The sequence below is a fragment of the Caretta caretta genome, chromosome 19 (assembly GCF_965140235.1).
Source record: "Caretta caretta isolate rCarCar2 chromosome 19, rCarCar1.hap1, whole genome shotgun sequence".
NCBI lineage: Eukaryota > Metazoa > Chordata > Testudines > Cheloniidae > Caretta > Caretta caretta.
The window spans coordinates 9,292,949-9,305,650 of record NC_134224.1 but is presented as its reverse complement, the minus strand read 5'-3'; the positions used below and the strand labels follow the sequence as shown (position 1 = coordinate 9,305,650).

At 45.5% G+C, this 12,702-nt stretch overlaps 1 long non-coding RNA gene across 1 annotated transcript in view; it reads right to left on the bottom strand.

The window, feature by feature from the left end:
- Window positions 1–375: 375 nt before the first annotated feature.
- Window positions 376–12,702, bottom strand: part of LOC125624666 (uncharacterized) — a 28,496-nt gene continuing 16,169 nt past the window's right edge. Inside the window, exons 4-5 of the long non-coding RNA XR_007353368.2 lie at window positions 6,785–7,048; window positions 376–5,452 (exon numbers count right to left, since the gene is read on the bottom strand). This is a non-coding gene — a long non-coding RNA (uncharacterized LOC125624666). The remainder of the gene's footprint in view (window positions 5,453–6,784; window positions 7,049–12,702) is intronic.

Genomic DNA, 12,702 nt, shown 5'->3' with positions numbered 1-12,702 from the left:
TTCGGAACAAACATAAGAAATAATCAAGCTCCTTCACAGATTATATCCCTGAAACAATAGAAGTCACTATCCAAAACACAGGCCATGCACAGATGGGCAGCTACTGATCTATTTGGGGCATGGGGTAATGTTTATTTTGGAGCTCTGTGTGAGCGAGCAAGAAGTAGAGAAACACCATGGGAGAGGACAGAGAAGGCATCAACGAAGCACCAAACACAGCCACAGAAGGACTGGCAGTGTGGCTCTGAGAAAAAAAACCTAAGAGAGAAAGAGCTTTTGGGCTAAGTGCTGTCTGGAAGGGGCTTAGAACTGTGGACAAAGAAACTTGACTCCTACTGTGTTCAAAATCCTGTTTATCTTATACATTCTTGGTAAATAAACAAGACTGCATCAAAGAAATACCTGACTCTGTGATCAATTTCTTCCCCCTAGCAGAAACAACCTGCAAGACCCTGAATTTTGGCTAACCACTTGAGTCAAAAAGGGTAACATTATTATTCCTATGTAGGTGGGGAAAATGAGACAGAGAGGTGAAGTGGGGCATCCCTGGGATTAGGGCTCAGGAGAACCTAGCTCCCAGTCACATGCTCAAGCCACTTGGCCATTCTGCTTTATCCCTCACTACATCTACCTGGTGGCTGCAATCCTGCTCCTAACCAGCATTTCACCTAGTTCAAAAACAGAAGCCATGTTTTACACCAGTGGCGTCCATTCTATGACCCTCAGTGGTGACCGTATTAAGAAGAAAATGTGCATTTTATTATTAATTTAAAATGTGTTCGTTGAGCTGTAGCTCCAGGAATACCTGATTCAGCCCTATCACTCCACAGAAGAGATAGGGACACCAGTTCCCCAACTGCCTTCCACTGTTTCCCCTGAAGTTTCAGGGGCAGCTCTGGTGTGAGCCAAGTGCATTCTGAGCAGCTGCTCCTCCTTCCCTGCTGCAGCTGGCTTCTGGCTGCATGGCAGGGGGGAGAGAACAGTTCGGGCAGCTCTATTGCCTGCTTTTCCACCAAGGTGTGGGAGCCCCAGAGAGAGCAGAAAAGGAATTCAACAGGCTCTGCCTGTGGAGGATAATCCAGGAGCAGGAAAAAGAAGAGGCTGAGATCCAGCTCCTTCATTTTGTGCTCCAGCCCAGCCTGGGCACTGATCTAGAGTTGCTAGTTGGCAACAGTCCCCGGTGGTCCATGCACCAGCAGGAGAATAGCCAGAGCCCTGTGTACTCCAGCCACACCTCCTCCATGCACTAACCACCCACCCCAGGTTGGGAGGTGTAGCTGGCTCCCCCAAGATCATTCCCAAGAAGGGACTTGTGGATGGTTTCCCCTCCTTTTCTTGCAGCCTGAAAGCTGCAAAGGGAATGAAACAGCAGAAAGTGCCCTAATGTAGCAATTGTGGCCCATTGGCCTTTTTTTGTCTGCCCCTTCAGCTGAAAAAGTTGGACACCTTTGCTTGATGATTTGGGAACATCAGAAAAGGCAACAAAACACAACACAAACCTGATGTGACATATTTAGTTCTCCATTTTATACAACAATAACACCAGAGAAGTTGAAAAGTTCTTCTTTTTTTAAATTAGGTTAAATTAAGATATGCTGCTTTGTGTTTTTGTTTTTCCAGACAGAGCACTGCCTTCAAGGTGTTTAATTACATTTCTAAAACAATTTAGCACATGTACGAACGCAGAGAACCCAGCCTCTGTACAGAGCCATAATTCAATCAAGGCATAGTCAGCCTAAACTTGAGAAATTGGCATTGAAGGAGTTATAAGGCAGAAAATTATTGTAAAGATGGGGTCCAGCTAGATTATAATTTTTATTTTTATCAGGACTGGAAGTAATAATTTAAAGAAAATGACTCTTTTATGGCCTTAAGAAAAATAGAATTTAATATCTACAGTTATAGAAGGAAAACTAGAGTGCGATGGATAGTACTCACGGCAAAACAGTTTGGCACGATAATTAAGTTTATTTGTACAGCCTCCAGCCTATCTTTTAAAGAAGACTGAATTTTTCTCTCACTCTAGAAAGCACTTCCCTCTTAGCTGCAGGAGCAGTTAGGATACATTTCTTGTGCTGGACTATCATTCCGGTTTGCAGACAATAAGTCCTCTCTCTGTTTTAGAACTCCTAAAAACCTATGATTTCTAGACACAACAGCAAGAAGAGGCTATAGAAGGCAGATGGAATAAAGGAGTTGTAATGCTGTCAGACAATTTTAGTTGTATTGTTGTTGGTATTGTCAAAACAATCCTGTTTCAATTGGAAGGAAGGGATACTAGATTTAAGCATATACTTAAAACTCTCTGTAAACCAGACACCTAGTGTGCAGATATTAATTGCAATGTAGAGGTAACAACAACAAAGAACAGGCAGAAATGCCACTTTAAAAGAAATCCTTTGCCTCCAAAAGGACAGTCCATGGCTGACAGAAAGAGGTGCCATTTTTCAGTGCAGTGTTAAAAGATTTCTGTCTCTTTATGGTGGCGTTTAGCCTACTTCATTGTGGTTCAGCTTTTGGGGCCTGATCTTCTGAGATGCTGAGTGCCTGCTGGGAATTATGGGCTCATACTGTTCTCCAGCTTCTATGCTCTTCCCAGTTCATGTTCCCTTTCTCCTGTAGCCCAGCCACTGCAGAGGGGACCATACCCATTTACCTGTCTTCTCCTTCATGAAGCTCCAATGTGTCTTTTTCTTCCCACACAATGTAGAAAGGCTATATTTGTGTAGAGGCCTAGATGAGGCATATAGACCTTCCAGGCCAGCCCACAGACACCTCAGACAGAGTCCATAATTTGATCTGGTTGGGAATTGGATAAAGAAATCAACACATTTAGACAGACTGGTGTATATGCAAACCATAGCCAAAGCTTTCCACAATACTGAGATCCAGACACCCTGGGAAGGAGAAAGATCACTCTGTTTCGCTAGAAAGACAAGCCCTGAAAGCTTATAGTCACTAAGAGAGTAGAAGGCACCTGGATGGATATTTGATGCATTGACTTTGGCAATGGGGGATACATAGTCATGCCAACAAAGTTATTGAAATACAGTTGGCATTTAGAGCCCTGAGGCAGCTTCCCAACCAAAGAACTGGCCCTTACAACAAATATACTGGACATTCCTTTGGTTCGTATGTAGTTATATAACTGTTATAACTTGGTATTGTCTCTATGGCTCTTTACATTCCTACGGCATTTTGCCAGTCATGAGGAGCCATGAGGTAGTATTTTATTAAAGAATATTACAGAGTGAGTCACTGTGTTTGCTCTCCTCCCATAGGTACCTTATATTCATTGTTTCTTTGTGCTTATTCTTAACCTGAAATACAAGCCCTGTAAACTAGGAAATACATGTTTTGCTGTACGTGCAGAGAGGGGAAAACCAATGGGCTAGATCCTCAGTTGATGTAAATCAGTGCATCTTCATTGCTGAGGATCTTGCCCAGTGGGTCTAAAAGCTTGACAACTCACAGAACAGAAAGCAGCATATCTGAGACCAGAACCTGTGAATTAAGGAGTATCTGTGACCCTAAGAGTCCCTTAATGCCCACTGCAGAGGACGCCCTGTACTGTAACTCATATTAGGACTGACACACTCACTAATCCCAAGGTTCTATTATCATAATATGTATACAAAAGGTATCATGTGCGGTATATATAAACTGGTAGCACACTGGTCAGGAATATCATTGTGTGATGGATATATGGATTGTGTATAAAGAATTATATATATGTGCTGCGAATATGTTCTTAAAATGTGTTTTGGAGGCAGTGAAAAATTCAAGTCTGCCCTAGAAAAGGATTGTGGCTTTACCTGGATAACTGACTTGAATACAGGTGGAAGGCAATGAAAGTACATTTACATATAAGGTAAATAAAGCAGTCACGTTAACAACTGAGCACACTGGGGGACAGAATCCGCACCCACAGGAATTCTTCCCGACTCCTGAGGCAAAGACAATGGACTTTGAGGAAATGTAAGGGGAGCAAAAAGACATTCTAGTTATCCATCACCTGTGGAACAAAGGGTTTGGCACCTTCTGATTCTGTGAACATTGGACCCTTTAACCTGGAGGGCTAGAGATGCTGAGAACCTGATGTAAGTGAGAAAACTGCTTAGGCAAAGTTCATAACTTGCTAAAATTACTTTTTAGTCACTAGAAAGCATAGAAAGTTCATAACTTGCTAAAACGAAGTTTTAGTCACTAGAAAGCACCTTGTTTTGTTTGTAACAAGGCCTGTTTCATTTTCTCGTGCTTAGTATCACTTACATCTCTGTTCTTTATTAATAAATGTATTCTTAGTTTTACTATAAACCACCTTAGTGCTCTTATATTGAAGTATAGAGTGAGTCCCCAAATAACCTGACACACTGGTGTACATGCTGTCTCTTTGGAGGCAGCTAATTTAATAATTTCTGTGAGTGTCACAGTGAGAGGGACTGGACACTACAGAGAGACATCTCTGGAGAACTTGTGAACTGGGGTTCACTGATTGTTACCTGCAAGGCAAGGTTTAGACTGGCAAAGTCCCAAGGAGTTTGCTGGTAAAGTGGACAGATGGGTGTGGCAGGGAGCTCAATCTTGCTAAGGCAGAGAGGTAACAATGGCTTAAGTTTCTGGGCTGCCCTGAGGAGAGCGTCACAGCACCATCATGAGCTAACATGTCTGCACTCTACCTCTAGTACACAGAAGAGATCCATAGTCTGAATTTAGACTCAAGTCCAGGGATATGCAGTACAAGCCTCACTAAAAATTTAAATTGCCATTTTCTGCTAGCAGAACAGATAGACATTTTCATGATATAAAAGGAAACAAAAAACAAAAACAACCCCTCCCCCTGTCTCTCTCAAGTGGGCTCATAGGTGCTGGAACTAGGGGTGCTGTCGTACCCCCTGGTTTGAAGTGGTTTCCATCATATACAGGGTTTACAGTTTGGTTCAATGGCTCTCAGCACCCCCACTATACAAATTGTTCCAGCATCCCTGAGTTGGCTTATCAATTTCACAAGCAAAAGGAAAAAAAGTAATTCAACAGCTGAGATAAAAATCTGTTCCTCTTCTACAAAATTCTGGTTTTGGAGAAATCAGATAAAGAGCTTTCGTAACAAGAGGAGCCTTGCTTCAATATGATGAAAGACTGTGTCTCAGCAGCTCCAAATTGTCCCTTGCCAGAGGAAATATAAAACAACAATGCAGAAGTTGTGCAAAACCTGGAACATAGCAGGGGAAATTGCATGGAGGAAATAACTGAAATGGCATTACTTCTTTCTCTCCAAGAAATACAGTAGACTGCAAGATTCTTCATCACTAAGGCCAATGTTTTTAGAAGCGACTGGTGAATTTGGATGCTGCACTTTTGGGGCGGTCCCATTTCATACACCCTGCATTTGATTTTTTGGAAGTGCTGAGCACCCACGATTCCAGCTGAAATCAGAGGAAGTGGCAGGTCTCTGTATGGACATGAAAGAGTTTGAGAGGTCTATAAAATCTTGAATGGTACAGAGAAAGTAAGTGTTATTTACCCATTCACATAACATAACACAAGAACCAAGGGTCACCCAGTGAAATTAACAGGCAGCAGAATTAAAACATAAGGAAGTACTTTTTCACACAACACACAGTCAACCCGAGGAACTTGTTGCCAGGGGATGTTGTGAAGGCCAAAAGTCTAACTGAGTTCAAAAAAGAATTTGTTCATGGAGGATAGGTCTATCAATATCTATTAGCCAAGGTAGTCAGGCACGGAACTCCATGCTCTGGGTGACCCTAAACCGCTGACTGCTAGAAGCTGGGACTGAACACTGGGATGGATCATTCCATAATTGCTATGTTCTGTTCATTCCCTCTGAAGCATCTGGCACCAGCCACTGTCAGAAGACAGGATACTGGGCGAGATGGACCATTGGTCTCACCCAGTGTGCCCATTCTTATGTTTCTACATACTTTTCAGCACAGCCAGTCTTGGTTTTTCAGCATGACACGGTAAAATCTGAAAACCTTGGGTCAAATCTGTGTCTTCCTAGTGTTAATGTTAAAATGCCATTTAGGGGGACCGGGATTAGTCTCCCTCTCCTAGGGTGACTAGGCATCCCAATATTATCCAGACCATCCCACTATTAGGGGCTTTGTCCTATATAGGCAACTATTCCCCCTCTCCCCCACCCCCCCCACCCCCAAAAAAGTCCCGATTTTTCATACTTGCTATCTGGTCACCTTCCCTTGTCCCTAAGAAGTTGGTGTTACTAGCTATGTACCTGATTTTAATCTCACAGTGCCATAACTCAGGAGCAAGTCCAATGAAGCCAACTTCAGCCCCTTCTAAGATCCCTTTGTGCCACCTGAGTGGAGTAAAGGAACATTGAACCAGCTCCAAAGGGGGTGTTGAGGGTTGCACTAACCTGGGATGAAAAGCGCTACACACTGTAAATGAGAGATCATCGTCCTCACTGAACTCTCCCCTTTGCAATGCAAAGGGATCCATCTTTCAGAGAAAAAGATGTTTTTTCCCCTTCAATTGCAAAGCTCATTTCCCTTAAATCTTAATGGCTTTGAACTCGACTGCTATGATATATGCCAAAAGAAATCAAGGTACCTTGGGGCAATCAAGAGGGATGACTTAATATTTCCATTCCAGAGTATGTCTTAGGGAAAAAGCAGCACTTCCAAAAAGAGTTAAGTCATTTAAACCCTACATTGCAGTTAAAATAGCAGAGTAGAGTGCTATATACTGACTGTCCTCAGGTGACCACTAAAGCTCTGTTAAAATCATTTGTCAACTTTACCGTAACTTCTGCTGCAGGGCAATGCAGGTCAGCCGGTGCCCTTTGGGCAATTATATTAAGATTAATATACAGTTCCAGAGTATTTCACAGCTCAGCTGATCGCAGCCTCTTTCTTTTAGAGATCTCAAACTGCCAGAGTATCGATTAGAGTAAATGCTTCAGATGTTTTGCATGGATGTTGTAGAGTGAAGTAGGACGAGCACTTGAACCAGAGATTTCCAGTGTAAGCAGAATTCAAAGTTGTTTCAGTGAGGCCAGAAAAGCCTGAGGGGGAAAAAACAGATAAGGGGAGTAGGGCAGATGTTTCGCCAGCTAAATATATTTCTTTTCCCTGCAGAGGAGAGTAAAAGTTGTCAAAGCTCTTTGCTATGTGTTGCTTTGCCAATTGAGGGAATTACTCTTTCCCCTGTACAGACATTAAGCAATACAGTAAAATAGATACACTGTGGAACTCACATTTCCAGAGTGTGAGTTCCTGTATCAGATCATTAGCATCAAGAAGAGACATTACTTAAGATTTAAAATGATCAGGGTGAAGCATAAGCCAAAGCAATACAAGAAAAATAATATCTTTATTTCCATATCTCCACAGGGTGATATGAAAATCCTCTTTTTTTCCTAGTAATAAATAAATAAATAAATAAATACATCTGCATATTCAAAATACAGGGGGTGTTTTTATTTTGTAGTCAACTCTTTTTAGTCTTTGTAGAGGTGTCAGTCCCAATGTGCTGGCCAAATTCCAACTCAGCTAATTATAGTCTGCCAACTGTACTCAAGTCCTTCTATCGTTTCAGGTGGGTATGGGATTTTTCGCTTCCTGTCATGAATAGCGGCAGCATTGCTGCATACTGGTGAACAGCGGCCATGTTTCACCCCAGAGGTGGCTGCACTCCAATGGTGTGCAAAGTAGTTCTTCGGATTATTATATCTAGGGACAAATGCAGACTGGAGTGAGTGGGTGCAAACACTCAGGGATGTCTCTGGGCCACATTCAGTGGCAACACAAATAGGTACACGCATTTAAATAGGTTTAAGTGGGAGAGCTGCACATCCATTCAGTGGCTGGGTAAATAAGTGTACTTTGCTCACCAAGGCAACGTAAGGGAAAAGGGATATAGCAGAAAAAGCAACAGAAAGATGTATAATGAACGACTACCACACACACTTAACTTATACCCCCACAATCTCCAAACTGAACCTTGTTCTAAATCCATTAACCACAAGCAAACAAAGGCCAAAAGCTGCTCTCAGTTACACGGGTGCAAAGCTGGAGTAACTGAAAACAGAATGTGCCGCGGGAGCCTATTCATAAGGTACTCGTAGGCAGAAGCTCAAGCAGTCCAGTGGGGAAGGAGGAAGAACCCTTGGCAGGGCTGGCTGAGGAGGAGTACTGGGCTGGAGGAACAATGTATTGGAGTTGGGGCTAGGCAAAGCGTTGATGGATCACTCCAGGCTCCAGTTACTCTTACTCCACTGTTGTTACACATCCCTATGCACCGTTGTGTCGTTTGCTCTTTACACTGCAGGGTTAAATAACTGTGCTTAGTAACTAGACATAATACACAGAGTCTAGCTACTTACACACACTCCTGCTCTGGAAAAGTTCTCAACAAAGACAGAGTGCCACCAAAGGGCTTACATGCTGGTTTTAACGGGATACTCCCCAATTCCTATACATGGTGTGTACGAACAGTGAGAGTTGGCGACTGGAGTCAGGCGTTTAGGGTTCTAGCTCCCGGGGCTGCCACTGACTCGATACATGACCTTGAGTCCATCATTTGGGGACTGGTCCTGCTTTGAGCAGGGGGTTGGACTAGATGATCTCCTGAGGTCCCTTCCAACGCCGATATTCTATGATTCTACGATTCAACTGCTCTGTGCCTCTGCGAAATGGGGCTAATACGTAGATCTCAAAAGCAAGGTGCTATAAAACAGTAAAAGCCTTTTCCCTCGCAGGAATCTCCAGCTGCAACATCACACCAGTACATAAAAAGTCCCATGGAATGCGTAAAGCTTGCATAGCTTGACAGATGTAACCTATTAAACTTCATAGGACATTTCCCTTTCCCATCCCCACCCAAAATTTATAAACAGAATGATGCAGGGGGAAAAAAAACTTCCAAAGATCCCTGCTTAGTCCAAATAATTCCCTTGTTAGAACCCGAATAAAACTGTATAAGGCTGGGGATTTTATATTATATATATATATATTACAGCCAGAACTAGTGGCCAGGCAATTGAGAAGACACACTTAATAGGTCTATGCTTAAAACTGATGGGTGATGGAACACATTTTTAAAACCAGTCATCTACTGGGCTGCATCATTCATGCAGGCTGCACACTGATTAAAGAGGGGTGGAGGCTTTATAACAGAGGCTCAGGCTAGATTGCCAGGCTGTAAAACAGAAAACCTGAACTGAAGCAGATTACAAACATAGAATTATAATCAAAACTGACTAGGCCCCATACACAATGAGAGTTCCATTCAGTCTAGCTAAGAAAAAAAAATAAAGAGAAAAAGCTGCAACGTATTATCCTCCCTGGCTTTCTTTAAAAATCAATGGAGTTCTAGCCAGGACACAAAACACATTGTACATACCTGGCTGCACAGGCTGCTTGAGGCTCTTCACAGGGGCTAGTTAGCACTGAAAGCAGGGTGTCGTTGATCATTTTACTGCCTGTTAGTAGAGGAAAAGCAACCTCACCTACTTCGATCTTTTTTTTTTTTTTTCCAGAGCATGTCCACTCAACTCACGTTTCTCCCCACTCCCACCACTTTAACTCTGAAGTCTTCTGTCTTCAGCTTGGACTGCAGAGAGGCTACTTCATTGGTCAGGGCCTTATGCTCGGTCTCCAAGGTCTTCTTGCCATTGTTTAGAGTGGAGATGTCCCGTGACTGCTTGTACTTACTCACCACTTCATCAAAGTGGCGATACAGGCCCAGTCTCTTGTTCACCAAGGTGAGAACTTGCTCTGTTATGCAGGCCACCTTCATCCTAGCTTCAGCAGCTGGATCCTCGGTGATGGAAAAGTTGAGCCTCACATAGAAGATCACTGTGAAGAACAAGATGTAAAAGGCTCCAACCACAACAGAAGCTCCTGCAGCATCAGGATCTTGGAAGGTTGTTGCTTTGTGTCTGCGTCAATTTGCCAAATGTTTTTCCAGCTATCACTTTGACGTGAGCTCCAGCATCCAAGATAATCCTCAAGGGTTGTGGGACACAGTGACTGAATGTAGGTAGGCTGCACACCATCGATATTCAACACACGTGGTAAAGGACCTCACAGTTTAGCTGTCCACTGCTGCCCTTTCAACAACCTACACCAGTGGTAAGTAGCATCTGCACCTGCAGACTCTTAAGGCCTACTCTACACTAAAAATGTAGGTCGACCTAAGCCACATTAAGTCGACCTAATAATGTTTGTTTCTACACTACCGAGTCCCTTCCACCGACTTAAATGGCCTGTAAAGTCAACGTCAGTACTCTACCTCTGTGAGAGGCGTAGCGCTTGATTCGACATCCACGGGTCAACGTGGGGATAGTGTAGACACTGTGTTGTGTAATTCAATTGAATTGGCCTCCAGGAGGTGCCCCACAGTGCTCCACTGTGACCGCTCCAGAGAGCGCTTTCAATTCCACAGCACGTCAGCCAGGTACACAGGAAACAGCCACTCCCCTGTTAAAGCCCCAGGAACTTTTGAATGTTAATTTCCTGTTTGATCAGCTTGGAGTACTCGCCAGTACAGCTGATCACGGAGACTCAAGGCCACAAATGTGCTCCAGCATGAAGTACACAGGAGGTGGTGGATGTTACTGCAGTGCAGAGAGAGAAGTCTGTCCAGGCAGAGCTCCGATCCAGCAGGAGAAATGCTGACATCTATCCCAGGATGGCGCGGAGCATGGGGGAGAAGGGCTACAGCAGGGACACGCAGCAGTGCCGTATGAAAATAAAGGAGCTTCGGCAAGCGTACCAGAAGACAAAGGAGCTGAACGGTCTGCCCCAGAGACATGCCGCTTTTATGAGGCGCTGCAGGCGATTCTCTGCGGTGATCCCACCACTACCCCAAAACGCTCCTTGGATACCTCCCCGGAGCCCCGGGCGACCTGGAGCAACAGTGAGGAGGACATTGTTGATGATGAGGAGGAGGAGAATGTGAGGCAGGCAAGCGGAGGATCCGTTCTCCCCGACAGCCAAGAACGGTTTCCAAGCCTGGAGCCCATCCCTTCACAGGGCTAGCTGGCGGCGGAGGGTGATGCCAGGGAAAGCACCTCTGTTGAGTACACCTTTCCAATCAAACCTTAGGGCATGGGCGGCGAGTATCGTAGGCAGGGGGAGGCTGTGCCTCCCCAAACACCCTAGCGTGGCCCCGCCCATGCTCTGCCCCCAGGCCAGGCCTCCTCCTCCTGCAGTTTCCTGCCAGTGCTCTGCCCTGGCTTAGGCCGGCCGCGCTGGTGCTGCGTTGCCCGCCTGGCGCTCGGACTGCGCCACCGGGAGCACCGGAGCGGGGGGCTCTGCAGCCACACCTCCCGGTGCTCTAGGGCTGGCCGCCTGGCCCATAAATTGCTGGGAGCACTGCAGCCATGCTGCTCCGCCGCCTGGGGGCTGGGGGCGCTGCTGAGACCTTGCCCCCCCCGCCCGGCATGGGGGGCCATGGTGGGGGTGCTGGGCTCCTGCAGGGGAGGGGAGCAGACGGGAAGGGGCGGGGCCTCAGGCAGAAGGGGAGGGGCCAGGGGCTAGCCTCCCCCAGTGGCTGGGTCACCGGCTGCCCGTGTCTTAGGGGTTACATGCTATTATTTTTTTATGTTTAATCTGAACAAAGAAGTGGGTGCAGTGGGTATCCGGCTACGCAGAGGGTGCTCGCCGAAAAAGACTGTTTATGTGCACGGGGATGGCCCAGGAATCCTCCATGGAGATCTCTAGGAAGCTTTCATGGATGTACACTCTGCAATCCTTTGCACAAGGTTTCTGGGAAGGGCTGCCTTATTTTGTCCAGCACTTAAGACGCTTTCCCATGCCACTCCAGTATTAACACAGCTGGTATCATGGTAGCACACAGCACTGCAGCAGAAGGACCAGGTGTGTACCCAGATGCTTGCAGCATCTGCTCTCTTGCTGCCTCTGTTACCCTTGGGAGAGTGATATTGCATGTGGTTACCTCAGGGAAACGGGGGGATTTTCAATGCTAGCTCTTAAACCTCAAAACAATTCAACAAGTAATCCGCCCCCTGTTTGGTGAACTCTGGGTCACACAACCACGCTGTGATGGGGTGAACCCCCCTGCTGGGGTTCCACCTGATGTGCTGGGTCCCACTGAGCCCGCCCTTTCCCCCAGTCTGGGTTTCCTCACTCTGTTCTTGCTGTGCTAGGCTCTCAAGCCTTCTCTAGCACGCACACAGGTAAGGCCACACCCAGCTGTAGACACAGACTGAACTCAGCTTTGTGTGGGAGGACTTAGCTAGGGGAATAGCCAGCACTCACATGCACACCTCCTTTGGGGTACAAACCCCAAATAATATGGTCTTGCACTGTATAGAAAGATCTGTACAGGGCAAGCTCATAAAAATTTTCCCCCTCCCTCAATGTGGAGGGAGATATGCACAGCTTCCCCTCCGCCCTTGGATATGAATTGCACAAACTAATGTTTTAGTCCCAGAGGGCATTGCAAGCCCAATCCAAAATCCTACTTGGCTACATTCACTGTGTGATAGCTACCCAGACTGCAGTGCTCCATGTGTCGATACAAGCCCTGCTAGCGAGGATGCACTCTGCTGCCACAATGAGCGTAGTGTAGACATGCAAGATCGACTTGCTTAAAAATTGGTGGCTCGATGTCAACTTACATGAAGTCAACTTAACTTTGTAGTGTAGACATGGCCAAAGTAGCAGCATCCAGTAGCCTCTCAAAACATAG